Genomic DNA, 5,187 nt, shown 5'->3' with positions numbered 1-5,187 from the left:
AATCAGGTATTTTTCAGTTAAGGTTCTGTAACAACCTTTGCCTGTTTTGTGATTGACTTGTCTTTTTGTTGTTTAATTGATATTTTCTTTTTTTATTATTATTAAATTTTATTCGTTTTCATGAACATTTACAGAGATTTTGGGTTTTCATTCATTCATTGTTGCACTTAATTGATCTTTTGCATTTTAATGTTTTTACATCATAATAAATAGTTCTCTTGATTGCAGGACTTCATGAACACATGGTAACGCTGGTTTTCTGACTGGTTTGTAGTCTGCTGTGAAGGTGCTAGTAGACCAGTGAGGCAGCGTTTATGCTTCCATCACTTTCAGGATTGTTGTAACCTGAGCATATTCGCGCACATGACCTTGCCTCCTCACAAGGCCCAACTCACTCACGTTCACCTCAGTGACAGTGCCTTTGGGAAGAACACCTCAGGTTGTGTACAGTGGGGATGGAGGACTCTTCTGTACACCAATCAGAAGGTGGAATGTGGCTTTAAGGTCAGGGTGTGTGTTGGATGTGTCTTCTTGAAACGTGAGCCCACTGGTCTGATGAATCTTTCATATTTAGGTGGTTTCATGTACAGCTGTCTCCAACAAAGCACACTTTCGTTAGCATCCTCTTCCAGGCTTGCCTTTTTCTCTTTCCTGTTCGAGTGATTTTCAGTACTTTTGTTTCTCCCTGGGCATGAACTGTGTGGGGAGAGGGACTTCCATTTCCCACTTTCTCTTTGAGTTTTTGTTTCATCATGTTGGAAAGCACTTCAGCTCGGGACTTCCCCTCTCTGTCCAGCAGACAGGCAGGCGCTGCACCCTGTGGAGCTTCTCTTTTTATTCATCTTGATAGTCTTTTTCATCTGTATTCTTCTTTGCCTTCTTTGAATGCTGATGAGCCTCTCGACTTTCTTTCTCTTTTTCCCATGGTAATCCAAAGGTACCCTTAGCACGTTCGGTGTAGCTCAATATACTCATTTTGTGGCCTGGTGACGGCAGCAAAGCCCCCGGGCACAGTCTCCGGGGTGCAAAGAGGCTCTCGACTTTTGGGTGTCTGAGACTCACGAGCCGACTCCATGCAGGCCTGTGTCTGGAAAAGCTTAATTGATATTTTTTAAAAATAGATTTTCTGAGATTATCAGATGAGTCCTCTCCAAAGATTCTTTTCCCTTTCTGCGGATTGTTTACTCTTTCAATAAAATCCTGTATTAGGAACAAGTTTCTAGCTTTTATCTGATCTGCATTTATCTATTTTGTCTTCTCCTATTTGTGTAATGCTTTTATCCTATTTCTTTTCTTTTAATGAAATATTAGGCCCTATGGTACTCCCAGAAACTTGACAGTTTTAGATGTGATATTTAGGTCTTTGATTTTGAGTTTGGTTTTGTGTATTGTGTAATGGGTCCTGTTTAATTCTCTTTGCAGGTGGACACCCAGTTTTGCCAACACCTTTTACACAAATGGACTTTGATCTCTTGTAAAACATGAGGTGTCTATAAATAACGGAGTTCTCAATCCTGTGTGCCTGGCCTGGATGTGGTTGTTGGTGAGCTTTTCTGTTGCAGTGGCCATGTCACCGCTGTTGTTTACCATCGAGTCAGAGCCCGGCGCCCGTAGCTGACCCTCCTGCAGGTTTTCGGAGGCAGTCTGATCGCATCTTCTCCTGCGGAGTGGCCATTCAGAATGTTTAGCATCAAGGAGGGTCAAGCTTCCCGCTTTGCTCTTTTCTTTCTACACGAATTTGATGACTTTGAAGTTGCTTTTCTTTTCGTATTGAGTTAGCTGTTAGTTTTTCCATTTCAGTAGAGTGTTGTTGGGAACATGTTGGGATTGCGTTGTATTTAAAGATCATTTTAGGGAGAGTTGACATTTGTACTATAGTAAGTCTTCTCATCCACTAGCAGGGGTGTCATTACACTATTTTTAAAATCTACATTTTTTATTGATGTTCATACAATAGTTAATTTACATTGTGTTTTGGTTCATCCATTGTGCCCCATACAGTCCCTCATTCACATTGCTTTAGACAATTATTTGCATACACTGTATCCTGTACAATTAATTACCATTGATCTAGGTTGCTTTTTAAAAATAAGGGGCCAGGTTTTTCCTCTTCCTGTCTGTTGGGGTCAGGGTTGGGGGGAGGGAAGAGGAGTGAGGGGCAGAGGCAAGAACTGCTCCAGGGAGGCTGAAGAGAGCGGAAATGTTGGAGCCGGCGTGTGGGGGCAAAGCCGGGTCTGTTTTTTTAAAAAATTTTTTTCATTTGAGTGAATATTTACAAATCACACTGACTTTTCCTACAATCTTTCATAAACATTTTGTCCTATAACAATAATTTCCATTGATTAGCATAATTAATGAATTGCCATATCTCATCAGTCCCTGAGCTCTGTCTCTTCCTTCTCCCAGCTTATCTGCTTTTCAAGTCTTCCCATCTCCCTCCGTTCCTGTGCCTGCTAATCTCCTGGAGTCGCTTCTGTGTATAAACCTCTCCTTGTTATTCCATTCTTACAGGTTTCTTTCAGTAGTGTTTCACGTTGCATCATAGAAGACTTTTAGGTCTCTAATTAGATTAATTCCTAGATATTTTATAGATTTAGGAGCTATTCTAAATGGTGATATTGTCTTATTTTTCCAGTCATGCTTGTACTATAGAAGAACTCAGCTGATTTGGGGGAGTGGATCTTGTACCAAATCTAAATTCTTCTATTAGTTCTGACAGTTTTCTTTGGAAATTTTAGGGTCTTCTATGTACAAGATCATATAATCTACAGTTTGCCTTCCTCCTTACTAGTTTGTATATCTTTTATTTCACGTGGTACTGCTTTGGTGCAGACTTCCAGCATCATGTCGATTAAGGGTGATGGTCATGGTTGTCCTTCTCTTGTTCCATTCTCGAAGGCTTTGAATGTAGTGTTGACTGTTGGCTTTGCATTGTTGTTGTTAGGTACCATTGAGTCTGAACTCATAGCGACCCTATGAACAAACGATCTGTACCCTGCTCTATCCTGTGCCATCTTCACACTTCCTGACACACAAGAGCCCATTGCAGCAGTCACAGTCACAATGTCAATCCACCTGGTTGAGGGTATTCTTCTATTCACCGACCCTCCACTCCTCCCAGCATCATGTCCCTCTCCAAAGAATAGCAGCATGCCCAAAGTATGTGAGTCAAAGCCTCATCATTTGTGCCTCCAAAGAGCACTCTGGCTGCAGCCTCTCCAAGACATGTCTGTTTGTTCTCTTGACTGCTCATGGGATGTTCAGTGCTCTTCTCCAACAACACAGCTCAAAGATGTCAATGCTTTTTGTGTCATCTCTATTCACTGTCCAGATCTCAGATGCAAAGTAAATGATCAAAAAGACATTGGCCTGAATCAGACACACCTTAGTCCTCAAACTGACATCATTACCCCTCAATAGTTTGAAGAGGTCTCTAACTGCAGATTTCCTCAGTGCATTGTGTCTCCTTATTTCCTGAGTGTTGATACCAATGGTGTTAATTGTGGGTCCAAGCAAGATGCAGCTGTTGACAGTGACAATCTCCTCTCCATCTGTCATGACCCTGACTATCGGTCCAGTGGTAGGAATCTTTGTTTCCTTGACATTGAGATGCAATCCATACTGAAGACTACATTCCTTGATCTTCTGTAAGAAATGCTTCAAGTCCTCCTCACTTGCAGCAAGGTTATGTCATTTGCATAAATGTAGGTTGTTGACGAATCTCCCTTCAATCCTGACACCACATTCCTCTTCATAGATTACAGCTTCTCCGATACTTTGCTCAGCATGTAGATTGAACAGGTATGGAGAGAAAATACAACCCTGACACACTCCCTTCCCAATTCCAAATCATGCAGTGCTCCCCTGCTCCATTCGCACAACAGCCTCCTGCTCCAGGTATAAGTTCCACATGAGCACAATCAAGTGCTCTGCGATTCCCATTCTCCTCAATGTCAGCCACAACTTGTCATGATCCACAGCCAAAAGCCTTTGCGTAGTCAATAAAGCACACGCAGCCATTCTGGCATTCCTTCCGCTCAGCCAGGACCCACTTGAGCAGGCACTTGTAATCTTCTTCATTGTTCTGGGTGGTTGAGCACTTAAGTGGTACATTTCTCTGAGTGCTACATGGGATTTGTCCCAAAGGTTGGATACCTTGTGTTCTCATTTTCATTGATTCTGGAAATTTTAAGATTTCACTTTAGCTTTATTCTAACATCCAATGCTTACTTTATTTTCTCGACCCACGGTTTTCAGTGTGTCCACGCGTGCTGGGTCTTTGGGTCTGACTTCATTTGTGAAGGCTTAGATCACTAAGCCTTTCTGGTGGCCTAATGGTAAGAAACTGCACTGCAATCTCGAAGGCATGTGGTTCGAATCCACCAGATGCTTTGCAGGAGAAGAATGGGCAGTCTTCTCTTGTATGATTAACCGCCTCTGAAAACCCACTAGAAGGTCAGGTATGAGTTGGTTCTGACTCAGTGACACACAGCAACAACAAAGCCTTTCTCCCAAGTTGCTGTGGGCAGATCTAGACCTTCGGCTTCTTGGCTAGCAGCTGGACACAGTCCATTGCCTCAGTCCCTAGCTACTTGGCTCTGTCTGTGTCTGGATTGGCCTGTTCAGGATGCTTGATATAAGTGGGAGTGGACACTTGTGAGTAGTCTTGCGTGTCTCTGGGAGCATCTGGGTTCATCCGTGTGGCGTGTGTGAGTCCATCCCTTCTCACAGCTTGTGAGGCCCCACTGGACGGGCAGGCCATGCCCACTGATGCACGCGGGTGTGTCCTCCCCCAGCTGTCGTGAACGATACACTTTTCCCCGTGTGACTGTCACACATTCATGAGTGAGCCCATGTGCCAGCCCCACCGTGACCCACCCAACCCCTCCAGCGCCTGGCACCAGAAGACACCTTTTCTCCTGCTCAGTGGGAGGGGATCCTGAGAGCAGTGAGTGCGCAGCTCTGACAGTGTGTACCAAACTGACCCCAGCTTTGCGAGGTCACGCCCACAGGCCTTTTATCTCACTCAGGAAGCTACAGTGATGAAGACTCCCCCACCCCGCACCCCTTCCTGCTCAGTCCCCCTACTGTCTACAGTGATGTCTTCTGGAGCAGGAGGCTCATGGGGGTGCAGTGGCACTTAGACCCTGGCTCCCTGGTGATGAACCTAGGGCCTGCATGCCCTGG

General features: G+C 44.3%; 1 pseudogene; it reads right to left on the bottom strand.

The window, feature by feature from the left end:
* Positions 1-289: 289 nt before the first annotated feature.
* Positions 290-5,187, bottom strand: part of LOC102857563 — a 5,634-nt pseudogene continuing 736 nt past the window's right edge.

This window comes from Elephantulus edwardii, unplaced genomic scaffold (assembly GCF_000299155.1).
Source record: "Elephantulus edwardii isolate Elephantulus edwardi_28Jun2011 unplaced genomic scaffold, EleEdw1.0 scaffold00127, whole genome shotgun sequence".
Classification (NCBI taxonomy): Eukaryota; Metazoa; Chordata; class Mammalia; order Macroscelidea; family Macroscelididae; genus Elephantulus; species Elephantulus edwardii.
This window is presented reverse-complemented; position numbering and strand designations above follow the sequence as displayed.